This window comes from Anomaloglossus baeobatrachus, chromosome 10 (genome assembly GCF_048569485.1).
Source record: "Anomaloglossus baeobatrachus isolate aAnoBae1 chromosome 10, aAnoBae1.hap1, whole genome shotgun sequence".
Taxonomy (NCBI): domain Eukaryota; kingdom Metazoa; phylum Chordata; class Amphibia; order Anura; family Aromobatidae; genus Anomaloglossus; species Anomaloglossus baeobatrachus.
Window position 1 is genome coordinate 16,562,393 of NC_134362.1, and position 18,729 is coordinate 16,581,121.

Below are 18,729 nucleotides of genomic sequence, written 5' to 3' on the forward strand. Positions count from 1 at the left end.
TGCTGTCAGTGGAGTGCCCCCAATATTACCTCTGCTGTCAGTGGAGTGCCCCCATTATTACTTCTGCTGTCAGTGGAGTGCTCCCATTATTACCTCTGCTGTCAGTGGAGTGCCCCATTATTACCCCTGCTGTCAGTGGAGTGCTCCCATTATTACCCTGCTGTCAGTGGAGTGCTCCCATTATTACTTCTGCTGTCAGTGGAGTGCCCCCAATATTACCTCTGCTGTCAGTGGAGTGCCCCCATTATTACTTCTGCTGTCAGTGGAGTGCCCCCATTATTACCCCTGCTGTCAGTGGAATGCCCCCATTATTACCCCTGCTGTCAGTGGAGTACCCCATTATTACCTCTGCTGTCAGTGGAGTGCCCCCATTATTACTTCTGCTGTCAGTGAAGTGCCCCCATTATTACCCCTGCTGTCAGTGGAATGCCCCCATTATTACCCCTGCTGTCAGTGGAGTGCCTCCATTATTACCCTGCTGTCAGTGAAGTGCCCCCATTATTACCTCTGCTGTCAGTGGAATGCCCCCATTATTACCCCTGCTGTCAGTGGAGTGCCCCCATTATTACCCCTGCTGTCAGTGGAGTGCCCCATTATTACCCCTGCTGTCAGTGGATTGCCCCCATTATTACCCCTGCTGTCAGTGGAGTGCCCCCATTATTACTTCTGCTGTCAGTGGATTGCCCCCATTATTACCCCTGCTGTCAGTGGATTGCCCACATTATTACCCCTGCTGTCAGTGGAGTGCTCCCATTATTACCCTGCTGTCAGTGGACTGCCCCCATTATTACCCCTGCTATCAGTGGAGTGCCCCCATTATTAACCCCTGCTGTCAGTGGAGTGCTCCCATTATTACCACTGCCAGCAGCATGTCCCTTATGATTACCATGCCGGCTCCAATATTATCAGGGTTAGCAGTCTGTATCCACTGTAAAAAAGCCAGATGTAATAACACGATGCTTTGTGGTTTTAAGCATTGTAAGTTTTATTGTCATCCCGTAAAGCAGCAGAAGGTGATGACCAAAAACAGTTGTTCTCCCTTTGTATGGTAACGTAACCGCGTTGCATTCTCATCACGTCGCCTGCTCAGATTTGGATGCTCGCCAGCGCTCGCTTTACCCATCCTCAGCCTTCTACACACCTCCACCCTGTACCTGGAGACGTCCTGGGACAGCTTTCATCGCATTTAATTAACATGCAATTAATCAATTACCTCTTGAAGGTATAGATGGCAACGCTAATTAACTGTGTGAATGAAGACCTCAAGGTATCGGGCAATGAGCCCCTTGTGAAGGATCAGGCAGCACTATAAAAAAAAAAACGAAAAAACCCCGCTCATCGGGATAATGTAGAGAGCGAGGCCTGGATTCTGCGAGTCTCAGGTGAGGTCTGGGGTCTTTATTATTTGTCCCCCCTCCTTTATATCACCGCAGCACAGCCAGTAACTATGTGTCACACGCGTATAATGCTGAATTACAGCGCTCAATTCCTCCCTTTCAGGATCTCGTCTCTGACCTTGACTATGGCTTCCCATTCATTACATGGAGTAACTCCATTACCCCCCCCCCCCCCCTCGCCCGGTAAATTGAAATAATGAAATGCACTTCTCATTGTACAGTCTGCAATTAATGAGCCCGGTATTAGGGAAAAATCACTATTAATTAGAAAATCTCATTTAGACGCTTGGATCTCCTCTCCATTGTGCGAATCCACGTTTAACATCAATAGACGGGGGCTTGGCGTGGAGAAGACCACAGTGAGCGAACAGGTGGGAGCAGGAGACTAGAGAGCGAGATATACGCAGGATACCGTATTTTTCGTTTTATAAGACGCACCCCAAATTTAGAGGAGAAAAATAGGAAAAAATAGCTTAATGTTAAAATGAGGGTCCGTTTTATAATCCTAATGCCCACCAGGGAGAGCGGCGGCGGTGGAGCGGATTGGGAAGGTCACAGGAGGCAGGGTCAGCGATGCTGCGGGCTCAGAGGAGGGGGTGTTGCGGCACAGGAGGGTCAGCAATACTGCGGGCTCGGGGGGTGTCGCAGCGGTGGCAGTGACACTGTAGTAGAGCGACTCAGCAGGGTCACAGGACGAGGTGTCTTGGTGGCGGGTGCCATTGATCTGACTGCCGGCCCTGTTGAATCGCCCGCGGAAAAATGACCACGGAAGTGACGCGTGCACTTATAGGACTCTGCGGCCATGTTCTTGAAGTTCGTTGTGTGAATCTGCGCACGTGCCGCCTCCGCGGCCATCCTCATGAAGTCCATCTCGTCAACCGTGGGCGATTCAATGTAGCCGCAGTCAGATCAATGCACCCGCCACTGACAAACCCCGTCCTGTGATCCTCCTGAGTTGTTCCACTGCAGTGACACCCCCACAGCCCGCCGGCAGATCAACGGTGCCCGACGCTGCCTGTGACCCTCCTGAGCCGCTACACTGCTTCTCCGGCGGCATGGTGGCTCAGTAGTTAGCACTGCAGTCTTGTTGTGGCTCAGTGGTTAGCACTGCAGTCTTGTGGTGGCTCAGTGGTTAGCACTGCAGTCTTGTGGTGGCTCAGTGGTTAGCACTGCGGTCTTGCAGCGCTGGGGTCCTGGGTTCAAATCCCACCAAGGACACCATCTGCAAGGAGTTTGTATGTTCTCCCCGTGTTTACGTGGGTTTCCTCCGGGTTCTCCGGTTTCCTCCCACACGCCAAAGACATACTAGGGAATTTAGATTGTGAGCCCCAATGGGGACAGTGTTGCCAATGTATTTAAAGCGCTGCGGAATATGTTAGCGCTATATAAAAATAATGATTTTGGTTTTTTTATTTCTCCAAATCTGCCTCAGTATCTGCCTCCTATGACCCCGCTCCACCACTGCCACCCCGGTAAGCCATATCTGGATTGTAAGACGCACCCCTACTTTACCCACATTTTTGGGAGAAAAAAAGTGCGTCTTATAAACCGGAAAATAAGGTAAATTTTAACCAATTCAAGCTGACACTATTTTTCATTTTTTCGCTTTCGTTTTCTCCTCTCCTTCTTCCAAGACGCTGACTTTAATTTTTCCATTCACACAGCCATATTGCAGCTTGTTTTTGTTTTTTTGCGCAAAGAGTTGTACTTTTGATTGACGCCATTCACTTTACCATATAATGTACTAAAACACAAAGAGAGAGAAAAAATATCACAAGCCCGCCTCATCCATGTCAGAACTCTCTGCACTTCCGGTGACATTCATGTGCACAGCTCCTTGTCATCTGCATTTATAGGAAGACAAGCTGTAGGACCCAGCGTTGCCCGGGATAGTATCTAAATGTCGCTCTTCCACTCTCCTATTCTTCCTCTCTGTCTCCCTCTCTCTCTCTGTATCTCTCTGTTTCTTTCTGTGTGTGTCTTTTTCTTTGAGTGTGTGTGTCTTTCTTTCTGTGCGTGTGTGTGTCTCTTTCTGTGCGTGTGTGTGTGTCTCTCTTTCTGTGCGTGTGTCTCTCTTTCTGTGCGTGTGAGTGTCTATTTCTGTGCGTGTGTGTCTCTCTTTCTGTGCGTGTGTGTCTATTTCTGTGCGTGTGTGTGTCTATTTCTGTGCATGGGTGTCTCTTTCTGTACGTGTGTGTCTCTCTTTCTGTGCGTGTGTCTCTTTCTGTGCGTGTGTGTCTCTTTCTGTGCGTGCGTGTCTCTTTCTGTGCGTGTGTCTCTTTCTCGGCGTGTGTGTCTCTTTCTCTGCGTGTGTGTCTCTTTCTCTGCGTGTGTGTCTCTTTCTCTGCGTGTGTGTCTCTTTCTCTGCGTGTGTGTCTCTTTCTCTGCGTGTGTGTCTCTTTCTCTGCGTGTGTCTCTTTCTGTGAGTCTCTGCGTGTGTGTCTCTTTCTCTGCGTGTGTGTCTCTTTCTCTGCGTGTGTGTCTCTTTCTCTGCGTGTGTGTCTCTTTCTCTGTGTGTGTCTCTTTCTCTGCGTGTGTGTCTCTTTCTCTGCGTGTGTCTCTTTCTCTGCGTGTGTGTCTCTTTCTCTGCGTGTGTGTCTCTTTCTCTGCGTGTGTGTCTCTTTCTCTGCGTGTGTTTCTTTCTCTGCGTGTGTCTCTTTCTCTGCGTGTGTCTCTTTCTCTGCGCGTGTCTCTTTCTCTGCGTGTGTGTCTCTTTCTCTGCGTGTGTGTCTCTTTCTCTGCGTGTGTGTCTCTTTCTGGGAGTCTCTGCGTGTGTGTCTCTTTCTCTGCGTGTGTCTGCGTGTGTGTCTCTTTTTGTGCGTGTGTCTGTGTCTCTTTCTGTGCGTGTGTCTCTGTCTGTGTCTCTGTGACTGTGTCTCTGTGTCTGTGTCTTTCTGTGTATGTCTTTCTGTGTATGTCTCTTCTTTCTTTCTATGGGTCTCTCTCTGTGTCTCTTTCTCTGTCCATAATAGGAGTCTATAATAACAGATCCGTTCCCAGCTCCATTAACTTTAATGTAAGCAGTTTTTTTTGTGAAATAACTGTAAAGCACGGGGGTTACATTTTTTCTCTCCAAACATAGTCTAAGATGTTTCCTAAGACAAATAAGGTAGCTACGCAAAATTTTGTAACTGTAAATGCGACGGTGCGGATTCCTTTAGGGAACACACACACACACACACACACACACACACATACATACATATAGACATACATACACACATACATACATGCACTCAGATTTATATATTAGATTAGTTGGTGGGATTAACGTGCGGAGCAAGCACTGGTCGAAACGTTTCATGGGATACGTAGTCCAACAATCGGAAACTGTAGCGGTCTGAAGCAAAATGTGAGGGTAGAGAGAGATCTACTGCGATAATGTAGAACAGAAAACAATTTCAGCAGGTGCATTTCTGCCTAATGTTATAGCACAGCGTCCTTACAATGTCGCCTGTTCTGCCAGCTCACTATCACGACCGTGATTTCATGCCATGTTACATTGCCGTACGCCGCCCAAGTTCTTGGTAACACAAGTCAGTGATCTCCGAGGACAGCGCAGCGGCTACAATTGTCTTCCGTTTCTCCATCTTTCTATTTATAAATGTTCCTTTACGCGATGTCTGACGTGGATCTCAGATGTTCTGATGAGTCCAGCAATTAAAGGGGACACCTCCCGTTTTATCAGGGATTTCAGCTCTGGCAGCTATGGACACACACGTTGCTTCCTTAAGGCTGGAGCTACTAAAGCAGATAGTATGCAACAAGTTTGCAAATGTTTCAATGGGTCATATATCCAATGGAAGGTCACCTCGATATGTCATTTTATCACTGCATTATTCCAGATCTAATAAAGCAGCGCAGCCGTAGAATCTCTCTACACCATTTAGGAAAAAGTGATTCCAGGAGCGGAGAAGGGCGCCAGATCCAGTGTGTTCATTGATTGCCAGTGACTAGAGCTCGATATAGTGCAATCATTTGGAAATACATGGGGGTTTTTTTTTTTAAAGTTTAAACCACTAAATGTATTCACACGAGGAGCCGGGGAGGATGAGGACGGCACTTCACTTCTCAATTCATTTCTAGAGCTGCACTTACAGATCTGAGAGCATGGCTGGAGAGATTGCACGGCTCGCAGCGTCTGGAAAATACTATTTTGCAATATAAATGGCACAAAAAAAAAATCATAAAGAAAAACCTTGTTGGGGTATATTCCTTGTTGCCTTCACATCAAATGAAAAATTATTTTTTGGGATGAACTCGGCCGATATGTGGTGACTGTGGAGCTCCTTTTGGAGAAATGGAAAGGGCTGCACATGCGCAGTTACTTCTGCATTCTTGAGAGCGGGTGCATCGTGGATCCATACTTTGAAGGTTTGCAGTGGGATCTTCAGGTATTGACATGTCATAAGAGGTAGGATGGCCACTGTCAGGAGGATCAAACCACATACAGTCATATGAAAAAAGTTTGGGCACCCCTATTAATGTTAACCTTTTTTCTTTATAACAATTTGGGTTTTTGCTATTTCAGTGTCATATATCTAATAACTGATGGACTGAGTAATATTTCTGGATTGAAATGAGGTTTATTGTACTAACAGAAAATGTGCAATCTGCATTTAAACAAAATTTGACCGGTGCATAAGTATGGACACCCTTATCAATTTCTTGATTTGAACACTCCTAACTACTTTTTACTGACTTACTAAAGCACTAAATTGGTTTTGTAACCTCATTGAGCTTTGAACTTCATAGGCAGGTGTATCCAATCATGAGAAAAGGTGTTTAAGGTGGCCACTTGCAAGTTGTTCTCCTGTTTGAATCTCCTATGAAGAGTGGCATCATGGGCTCCTCCAAACAACTCTCAAATGATCTGAAAACAAAGATTATTCAACATAGTTGTTCAGGGGAAGGTACAAAAAGTTGTCTCAGAGATTTAAACTGTCCGTTTCCACTGTGAGGAACATAGTAAGGAAATGGAAGAACACAGGTACAGTTCTTGTTAAGCCCAGAAGTGGCAGGCCAAGAAAAATATCAGAAAGGCAGAGAAGAAGAATGGTGAGAACAGTCAAGGACAATCCACAGACCACCTCCAAAGACCTGCAGAATCATCTTGCTGCAGATGGTGTCAATGTGCATTGGTCAACAATACAGCGCACGTTGCACAAGGAGAAGCTGTATGGGAGAGTGATGCGAAAGACGCCATTTCTGAAAGCACGCCGCAAACAGAGTCACCTGAGGTATGCAAAAGCACATTTGGACAAGCCAGTTACATTTTGGAAGAAGGTCCTGTGGACTGATGAAACACAGATTGAGTTGTTTGGTCATACAAAAAGGCATTATGCATGGAGGCAAAAAAACTCGGCATTTCAAGAAAAGCACTTGCTACCCACAGTAAAATTTGGTGGAGGTTCCATCATGCTTTGGGGCTGTGTGGCCAATGCCGGCACTGGGAATCTTGTTAAAGTTGAGGGTCGCATGGATTCAACTCAGTATCAGCAGATTCTTGACAATAATGTGCAAGAATCAGTGACGAAGTTGAAGTTACGCAGGGGACGGATATTTCAGCAAGACAATGATCCAAAACACCGCTCCAAATCTACTCAGGCATTCATGCAGAGGAACAATTCCAATGTTCTGGAATGGCCATCCCAGTCCCCAGACCTGAATATCATTGAACATCTGTGGGATGATGTGAAGCGGCTGTCCATGCTCGGCGACCATCAAACTTAACTTAACTGGAATTGTTTTGTAACCAGGAATGGTCAAATCTACCTTCATCCAGGATCCAGCAACTCATTAAAAGCTACAGGAAGCGACTAGAGGCTGTGATTTTTGCAAAATATTAATGTCACTTTTATGTTGAGGTGCCCATACTTTTGCACCGGTCAAATTTTGTTTAAATGCGGATTGCACATTTTCTGTTAGTACAATAAACCTCATTTCAATCCTGAAATATTACTCAGTCCATCAGTTATTAGATGAAACTGCAAAAACCCAAATTGTTGTAAAGAAAAAAGGTTAATATTAATAGGGGTGCCCAAACTTTTTCATATGACTGTATATAGACATGAAGGTGTTTGAAAAGTAAATCTAACAACATCTTTTTATCTTTTAGCTGTTGCTGCATTCCAGAGTAAGTAGCATTGTAGGTGACAAGTTCTCCGGACAAAGCACTTAAGGAACCTTTCCCTCCCTGGGTTATTTCTCCACTCAGCACCAGCCTCTTTAACTTGATTTATAGCTCCCTGTTTGTGTGATTGATGTCAGACAGCATGCAAGGAGTCACGCTGATCGGGGGATAGTAGGGACCGGGGCTCTTAGACTGGCCCTTAGACTTAGGAGGCCCTGGCTATCTCTTATCTCAGAGTTACCACTGATGGTGAGGATGTCTGAGCTGCCTGCCTGACCCTGCTCCTGACCAGCCCTGATCTAACACCCCCTTCCTACCCTCCCTCCCCCCAGGTGGGAAGGGGACAGGAGCGTGTTAACACTAACAGCAATAGACAAACAGGGGAAACCAAAACTCTATCACACAGCACACGCACAGAGTAATCAGACAAAAAATGATAAGGAGGGAAACAAGGAGCAGGGGGGAAATAACTAGATGAGAAGAGGAATTCCATATCACACCAAGAAACAAACAGTAAATCACCAGTTACTGGAACACAACAGCACACAAGCCGGTTTAGTAAAAAGCTATAGTCGTCATGGGAAGACTAATTCTTCCATCTAAAAAAGTGGCGAGCAACTGTGATAAGTGATAAGCCTCCCGCAAAATGTGATCCAAAAGGTAACACACAACATTGTTGGTTATAAATGACTTCATGACAAAATGTTTAATTGGTGGAGGAAGGTTGAACTAGATGGACCTAGGTCTTTTTTTCAACCTATGTAACTATGTAACCAGCAGGCTAGCAGAAATTTACTCCTGCTAGCCCGATCACTAATGAGCACACAGCTGGTCGATGCCCGAGCCTACCTGTGCAACTCAGAGGCACCAGAGAAAGCATAGTGTGGGGTGTCAGAGTCTGTAGTCTGAACACCGTCTGATGCCTCCAAAACACTCAGTGAGTTTAGAGCCAAACACCGTGTGACACAAGGAAATCCATTAGTGAGCTCTCAATCAAGCTAAAGAGGCTGGTTCTAGGAGGAGAAGCAACCTCAGGAAGTAGAGGCTCCTTAAGGGGTACTTTGCACGTTGCGACATCGCCACTGCGATCTCGTCGGGGTCAAATCGATAGTGACGCACATCCGGCGCCGGTAACGGCGTCGCAACGTGTAAAGCCTAGATGCACCGATAAACGATCGCAAAAGCGTCGTAAATCGGTGATCTGTGTAGTGTCGGCCATTTCCATAATTTCGCTGCAGTGACAGGTACAATGTTGTTCATCGTTCCTGCGGCAGCACACATCGTTGTGTATGAAGCCGCAGGAGCGAGGAACATCTCCTACCTGCGTCCCGCCTGCAATAAGGAAGGAGATGGGCGGGATGTTTACGTCCCGCTAATCTCCGCCCCTCCGCTTCTATTGGCCGCCTGCCGTGTGACGTCGTTGTGACGCCGCACGACCCGCCCCCTTAGGAAGGAGGCGGGTCGCCTGCCAGAGCGACGTCGCAGGGCAGGTAAGTGCGTGTGAAGCTGCCGTAGCGATAATGTTCGCTACGGCAGCTATCACAAGATATCACAACTGCGACGGGGGCGGGGACTATCGCGCTCGGCATCACTACAATCGGCTAGCAATGTCGCAGCGTGCAAAGTACCCCTAAAGAGAACCTGTCAGCTGATGCATGCTGCCCAATCTGTAACAGGGGTGATCAAAGAACAATCTCACCAACGCAAGCCTATGGGTCCTTGACAAAAAAAAAGAAACACAGCACAAAAATCCGATTTTCGTGTTTAATTGGAGAAGTATGAGGAACCTCAAGCACAAAAAAAAATAATATAGAAATGGCTGAAACTCTGAAAACTGACACCCTGATGAAAAGTTCTGCATGTTTTGCATATGATAAAAATCACTGACGTTTGAAGGAGGCTTTACAATTTCACAACTGAGGATGAAATTTTCTAAAATCTCATAAACAGGTTGCAGAGAAAATCTGTAGCAGAAATTGACCACATGTAAAGTTAGTCACTACCTTACGGGTTCGCATGGTAGTCAGGAAAGGAAGGGTAGTCAGGAAAGGAAGGGTAGTCAGGAAAGGAAGGGTAGTCAGGAAAGCCGGGGTGCGGTAACAGGAGGTCACGTAAAATCATAAGGGGTAAACAGGGACGTAGTCAGGTCACAAGCTGAAGGTCAAAATACCAGGAGAGCACGTAGTAGATAAAGGGGACAAGCAGGGACGTGGTCAGGTAACAGTCCGGGGTCAAAGACAGGAGAACACGACAGGAATAGGGAGCGGGCAGAGAGAAGTCTAATAACAGTCCGGGGTCTCAATATACCAAGATCAGAATACAAGCAGATACACAAACTATGGCAACACAGCAGAGCCAGAGAATACAACGGGCAGAGTTCTGGGGGCGTATGCTCAGTAAAGCCTGAGTAATTACCTGGAAGATGGAGCAGATGAGTAACCAGCACCTCCCAGAACCAACCTGGACTCCAGTATAGTGACCAAGCTGCTAGTTCATCGTCAAGGATGGCGCCGCAGAGCATCTCCAAGGGCCAGATGCTCTGCACAAAGGAATAGACACAATGCCAGATCTGTAAGTGCCGCAGAGCATCTCCAATTCTGTGAGATGCTCTGCACAGAGAATTGTGACACCACCGTTGCATATTCATCAATGTACAGTACAGACCAAAAATTTGGACACACCTTCTCATTAAAAGAGTTTTCTTTATTTTCATGACTCTGAAGATTGTAGATTCACATTGAAGGCATCAAAACTATGAAGTAACACATGTGGAATGAAATACTTAACAAAAAAGTGTGAAACAACTGAAAATATGTCTTATATTCTAGGTTCTTCAAAGTAGCCATCTTTTGCTTTGATTACTGCTTTGCACACTCTTGGCATTCTCTTGATGAGCTTCAAGAGGTAGTCACCGGAAATGGTCTTCCAACAGTCTTGAGGGAGTTCCCAGAGATGCTTAGCACTTGTTGGCCCTTTTGCCTTCTCTCTGCGGTCCAGCTCACCCCAAACCATCTCGATTGGGTTCAGGTCTGGTGACTGGAGGCCAGGTCATCTGGTGTAGCACCCCATCACTCTCCTTCTTAGTCACTTAGCCCTTACACAACCTGGAGGGGTGTTTGGGGTCATTGTCCTGTTGCAAAAAAAAATGATGGTCCAACTAAAACGCAAACCGGATGGAATAGCACGCCGCTGCAAGATGCTGTGGTAGCCATGCTGGTTCTGTATGCCTTCAATCCCCAACAGTGACACCAGCAAAGTCCCGCCACACCATCACACCTCCTCCTCCATGCTTCACGGTGGGAACCAGCCATGTAGAGTCCATCCGTTCACCTTTTCTACAAAGACACGGTGGTTGGATCCAAAGATCTCAAATTTGGACTCATCAGACCAAAGCACAGATTTCCACTGGTCTAATGTCCATTCCTTGTGTTCTTTACCCTAAAAAAGTCTCTTCTGCTTGTTGCCTGGCCTTAGCAGTGGTTTCCTAGCAGCTATTTTACCATGAAGGCCTGCTGCACAAAGTCTCCTCTTAATAGTTGTTCTAGAGATGTGTCTGCTGCTAGACCTCTGTGTGGCATTGACCTGGTCTCTAATCTGAGCTGCTGTTAACCTGCGATTTCTGAGGCTGGTGACTCGGATAAACTTATCCTCCGCAGCAGAGGTGACTCTTGGTCTTACTTTCCTGGGGCAGTCCTCATGTGAGTCAGTTTCTTTGTAGCGTTTGATGGATTTTGACACTGCACTTGGGGACACTTTCAAAGTTTTCCCAATTTTTTTGACTGACTGACTTTCATTTCTTAAAGTAATGATGGCCACTCGTTTTTCTTTACTTAGAATTTGTATTATGGCAAGAAAAAAGCAGCTAACAGTCTATTCAGTAGGACTATCAGCTGTATATGCACCAGACTTCTGCACAACACAACTGATGGCCCCAACCCCATTTATAATGCAAGAAATCCCATTATTAAACCTGACAGGGCGCACCTGTGAAGTGAAGACCATTTCCGGTGACTACTTCTTGAACTCATCAAGAGAATGCCAAGAGTGTACAAAGCAGTAATCAAAGCAAAAGGCGGCTACTGTGAAGAACCTAGAATATAAGACATATTTTCAGTTGTTTCACACTTCTTTGTTAAGTATTTCATTCCACATGTGTTACTTCATAGTTTTGATGCCTTCAATGTGAATCTACAATTTTCAGAGTCATGAAAATGTTATTTGTAACGCATGATTTCAAGATTTGTTAACTACAAAACCTAATAAAAATCATTTGAATAGAAAATAAAGAAAACTCTTTGAATGAGAAGGTGTATCCAAACTTTTGGTCTGTACTATATATATATATATATATACACACAGTGCCTACAAGTAGTATTCAACCCCCTGCAGATTTAGCAGGTTTACACATTCGGAATAACTTGGCATTGTGACATTTGGACTGTAGATCAGCCTGGAAGTGTGAAATGCAGCAAAAAAGAATGTTATTTCTTTTTTTCTTTTTTTTTTAAATTGTGAAAAGTTTATTCAGAGGGTCATTTATTATTCAACCCCTCAAACCACAAGAATTCTGTTTGGTTCCCCTAAAGTATTAAGAAGTATTTCAGGCACAAAGAACAATGAGCTTCACATGTTTGGATGAATTATCTCTTTTTCCAGCCTTTTCTGACTAATTAAGACCATCCCCAAACTTGTGAACAGCACTCATACTTGGTAACATGGGAAAGACAAAGGAGCATTCCAAGGCCATCAGAGACAAGATCGTGGAGGGTCACAAGGCTGGCAAGGGGTACAAAACCCTTTCCAAGGAGTTGGGCCTACCTGTCTCCACTGTTGGGAGCATCATCCGGAAGTGGAAGGCTTATGGAACTACTGTTAGCCTTCCACGGCCTGGACAGCCTTTGAAAGTTTCCACCCGTGCCGAGGCCAGGCTTGTCCGAAGAGTCAAGGCTAACCCAAGGACAACAAGGAAGGAGCTCCGGGAAGATCTCATGGCAGTGGGGACATTGGTTTCAGTCAATACCATAAGTAACGTACTCCACCGCAATGGTCTCCGTTCCAGACGAGCCCGTAAGGTACCTTTACTTTCAAAGCGTCATGTCAAGGCTCGTCTACAGTTTGCTCATGATCACTTGGAGGACTCTGAGACAGACTGGTTCAAGGTTCTCTGGTATGATGAGACCAAGATCGAGACCTTTGGTGCCAACCACACACGTGACGTTTGGAGACTGGATGGCACTGCATACGACCCCAAGAATACCATCCCTACAGTCAAGCATGGTGGTGGCAGCATCATGCTGTGGGGCTGTTTCTCAGCCAAGGGGCCTGGCCATCTGGTCCGCATCCATGGGAAGATGGATAGCACGGCCTACCTGGAGATTTTGGCCAAGAACCTTCGCTCTTCCATCAAGGATCTTAAGATGGGTCATCATTTCATCTTCCAACAAGACAACGACCCAAAGCACACAGCCAAGAAAACCAAGGCCTGGTTCAAGAGGGAAAAAAATCAAGGTGTTGCAGTGGCCTAGTCAGTCTCCTGACCTTAACCCAATTGAAAACTTGTGGAAGGAGCTCAAGATTAAAGTCCACATGAGACACCCAAAGAAACTAGATAACTTGGAGAAGATCTGCATGGAGGAGTGGGCCAAGATAACTCCAGAGACCTGTGCCGGCCTGATCAGGTCTTATAAAAGACGATTATTAGCTGTAATTGCAAACAAGGGTTATTCCACAAAATATTAAACCTAGGAGTTGAATAATAATTGACCCACACCTTTATGTTGAAAATTTATTAAAATTTAACTGAGCAACATAACTTGTTGGTTTGTAAGATTTATGCATCTGTTAATAAATCCTGCTCTTGTTTGAAGTTTGCAGGCTCTAACTCATTTGCATCTTATCAAACCTGCTAAATCTGCAGGGGGTTGAATACTACTTGTAGGCACTGTATATATATATATATATATATATATATATATATATATATATACACACACACACTGCATACCGTATGTATATATGCGCACAGGCTTCTCCTCCTCGCCACACCCGCTTGCTGCAGTCGGAGCTGTTGGATGTAAGGAGGCGTGCAGCTGGGGGATTACGAGGGAAAATATTCTGCAAATTCCAGATTTCTGTAATTTTCAGATTGTGAAATGATTGCACTCAGTCACCTCCCCAATAATAGAGTGTCTGCAGAGTCACGGAGGTCTCCTCCGCAGCCATGGTAACTATAATTAGGCAGCCAAACCTTCCCGGCATTTCTACACACGACACGAGTCACATTGTGCTGAAATACCTTGCTATGACATTGCTTTCAGTATGTAAAAGCCATTTTCTGTGCATATTTACCTGGCTCTGGTAATCCGCCTAACAGGATCAGGAACCAGGACGAATTCCGAAATTAGCTCATTCGCAGATCCCTCCAATAAAGATAAACTGACCCTAAATAGTTTTCAGCCAAATAATGCAGCGCCCCATCCATGTATAAAGATTTCTTACTCAAGCAAAGGCACCATCTACCGTGTAAACTAGCAGGATTTAGGCACAGTAGCATCAATATGATCAAGGCCTGATTTAGAGTTGTATTCTGCAGGCTTCAGAGCTGAAATCTAGACTGTCAAAAAAGTGTTTTGTCTTAGTCTATTTTTTAAGTTCCGCAATTGTGAAGTATTTGAACATTTTGTAGCAAAAAGAATTTTGTCAAAACAAAAATCTGCAAAAGAATGATGTGAATCAAAACAGTAGGAACCGGTGATATCACAGAAGACGGCACAAAAACTAGCAAGGAAGCACTGACACCAAACAGACAGCTCGTATAACGGGAGCATAAAACAGAAACAACATTGAGAACACAGCCTATAAACCATCCAGGAGTAAATGACATCAGTGGTTACTACAATCTGCCTGACAATAGTCTATAATAAGGCTATGAGTCTATTACATCACAGAGAACACAGCCTATACCAACACTATGTAATAATATCACAGAGAACACAGCCTATACCAACACTATGTAATAATATCACACAGAACACAGCCTATACCAACACTATGTAATAATATCACACAGAACACAGCCTATACCAACACTATGTAATAATATCACACAGAACACAGCCTATACCAACACTATGTAATAATATCACACAGAACACAGCCTATACCAACACTATGTAATAATATCACACAGAACACAGCCTATACCAACACTATGTAATAATATCACACAGAACACAGCCTATACCAACACAATGTAATATCACACAGAACACAGCCTATACCAACACTATGTAATATCACACAGAACACAGCCTATACCAACACTATGTAATATCGCACAGAACACAGCCTATACCAACACTATGTAATAATATCACACAGAACACAGCCTATACCAACACTATGTAATAATATCACACAGAACACAGCCTATACCAACACTATGTAATAATATCACACAGAACACAGCCTATACCAACACTATGTAATAATATCACACAGAACACAGCCTATACCAACACTATGTAATAATATCACACAGAACACAGCCTATACCAACACTATGTAATAATATCACACAGAACACAGCCTATACCAACACTATGTAATAATATCACACAGAACACAGCCTATACCAACACAATGTAATATCACACAGAACACAGCCTATACCAACACTATGTAATATCACACAGAACACAGCCTATACCAACACTATGTAATAATATCACACAGAACACAGCCTATACCAACACTATGTAATAATATCACACAGAACACAGCCTATACCAACACTATGTAATAATATCACACAGAACACAGCCTATACCAACACTATGTAATAATATCACACAGAACACAGCCTATACCAACACTATGTAATAATATCACACAGAACACAGCCTATACCAACACTATGTAATAATATCACACAGAACACAGCCTATACCAACACTATGTAATAATATCACACAGAACACAGCCTATACCAACACTATGTAATAATATCACACAGAACACAGCCTATACCAACACTATGTAATAATATCACACAGAACACAGCCTATACCAACACTATGTAATAATATCACACAGAACACAGCCTATACCAACACTATGTAATAATATCACACAGAACACAGCCTATACCAACACTATGTAATAATATCACACAGAACACAGCCTATACCAACACTATGTAATAATATCACACAGAACACAGCCTATACCAACACAATCTAATATCACACAGAACACAGCCTATACCAACACAATGTAATATCACACAGAACACAGCCTATACCAACACTATGTAATATCACACAGAACACAGCCTATACCAACACTATGTAATATCACACAGAACACAGCCTATACCAACACTATGTAATATCACACAGAACACAGCCTATACCAACACTATGTAATAATATCACACAGAACACAGCCTATACCAACACTATGTAATAATATCACACAGAACACAGCCTATACCAACACTATGTAATAATATCACACAGAACACAGCCTATACCAACACTATGTAATAATATCACACAGAACACAGCTTATACCAACACTATGTAATAATATCACACAGAACACAGCCTATACCAACACTATGTAATAATATCACACAGAACACAGCCTATAAGGTGCATTAGATAGTAACATCACACAGAATACAGCCTATACCAATACTATGTAATAATATCACACAGAACACAGCCTATAAGATGGTTAGGTGATAATATCACACAGAACACAGCCTATAAGATGGTTAGGGGATAATATCACACAGAACATATACTATAAGATGGTTAGGGGATAATATCACACAGAACATAGCCTGTAAGATGGTTAGGTGATAAAATCACACAGAACACAGCCTATAAGGTGGTTAGGTAATAATATTACACAGAACACAGCCTATAAAGTGGTTAGGTAATTATATTGCACAGAACACAGCCTATAAGGTGGTTAGGTAATAATATCACACAGAACACAGCTTATAAGATGGTTAGGTGATAAAATCACACAGAACACAGCCTATAAGGTGGTTAGGTGATAATATCACACAGAACACAGCCTATACGATGGTTGGGTGATAATATCACACAGAACACAGCCTATAAGGTGGTTAGGTAATAATATCACACAGAACACAGCGTAAACCAAGACTATGAAATTATGCAAGTTGCCTCTTCCGAGAGAGAGGACTGGATCTCTAGGCCCACCTATTGGATGTAGCAATCCATATAGACTCTTTAAATAGGAAACTGCCACCATGTTTTTGCTATCCCATCTGAAAGCAACATGATGTAGGGGCAGAGATTCTGAAACAAGTGATGTATCACTTACTATAAAATGTATTGTTATAAATAAAACCTGTTTTATCTGCTGCGGATCTACCAGTTCCCTGGATGTGAAGCTCTAAATAACCCTCAAACACCATTTCAGTTTCTGCACAATGCACGCAACACTAAGGCTGTGTTCACGCGTTGTGTTTTTGCCTGCAGCAAAACCTGTATGGTCCCTACAACGGTAAGTACTGTCAGTTTGGGTTGATAGACGTTCTGTTATGTCTTGGCGTCAGATACCACAAGACTAGTGTTGAGCGGACCTGGATCTGAAAAATCCGGATCCGCACGGTTCGAGGGTCCGATCCGAGACCGACCACTACCCGGGATTCGGGGTGCACAATTCGGATCCGTTTTTTTTTTCTCTCTTTCTCTCTCTCTTTGTCCCGGATCCGAGTCCCCATTCATTTACATAGCCGCGGATTCCGGATCGGATCCGGACTTCGGCGGCAATCCGATCCGGATCCGTCGGACCCGGATTATAGCCGATCCGCTCAACTCTACACAAGACACTATTAAAGGGGTTGTACACTACTTGGATAACCCTTTCTCATTCCCCATATTTGTCCTTATTACAATAAAAAATCAATCTTATACTCCGCAGAGGTGAGTGGACACATTGTTTAATGAGTCAGAGCTGTTTTGGAAGTACAATATGGGGGTAATGGAGATCTACAAAACATCGGGTCTTAATGTTGCGGCTAATCAGGGTACAGGAATGTTTTACCAGCCGCTTGATAAGTGCTTTACTGAACGAGCCGCTCCTGTACTTGCAGTTAGCTCATTCCTGTTAATTTTAGCAGCTTGTAATCAGATGGATAATTAAATGTATTAATGATCTACTTGATGGAAATCAGCACTGGAATATGTTACTTTAAATCACATTTCCAAAACTCATTTATTAAAGAGCCCGTTGTGCCGACCATAAGTACTGGGTACATTGTGCAGATAGTACACCTGGCAAATTGAGTTTGGAATGAGTCTTTTTATAGATGCTGCAGAAAGGATCATTTGCACATTTTTAGCCGTTATCAAATATAAATCTGAACATGTATTTATTATTTTTTGCTTTTAAAATGAATGCAGCCAGATAGGAACTGCTGACACCAAACACACATTTAGCACGAAGAAGCAGAATTAAGACACGGCCTACATACAAGTAAGTGCATCTCAATACATTACAATATCATCAAAAAGTTAATTTATTTCAGAATTCAATACAAAAAGGGAAACACATATATTATATAGAGTCATTACACACAGAGGGATCTATTCCTATATATTATATAGAGTGATTACACACAGAGGGATCTATTCCTATATATTATATAGAGTCATTACACACAGAGGGATCTATTCCTATATATTATATAGAGTAATTACACACAGAGGGATCTATTCCTATATATTATATAGAGTAATTACACACAGATGGATCTATTCTTATATATTATATAGAGTCATTACACACAGAGGGATATATTCCTATATATTATATAGAGTAATTACACACAGAGGGATCTATTCCTATATATTATATATAGAGTCATTACACACAGAGGGATGTATTCCTATATATTATATAAAGTCATTACACACAGAGGGATCTATACCTATATATTATATAGAGTCATTACACACAGAGGAATCTATTCCTATATAATATATAGAGTCATTACACACAGAGTGATCTATACCTATATATTATATAGAGTCATTACACACAGAGGAATCTATTCCTATATATTATATAGAGTCATTACACACAGAGGGATCTATTCCTATATATTATATAAAGTCATTACACACAGAGGGATCTATACCTATATATTATATAGAG

The 18,729-nt window shown here is 43.4% G+C and overlaps 1 protein-coding gene across 1 annotated transcript in view; it reads right to left on the bottom strand.

Annotated features, from left to right (window-relative positions):
• SHANK2 (SH3 and multiple ankyrin repeat domains 2) overlaps positions 1-18,729 on the bottom strand; it is a 724,216-nt gene that overhangs the window by 322,300 nt on the left and 383,187 nt on the right. The window lies entirely within an intron of this gene.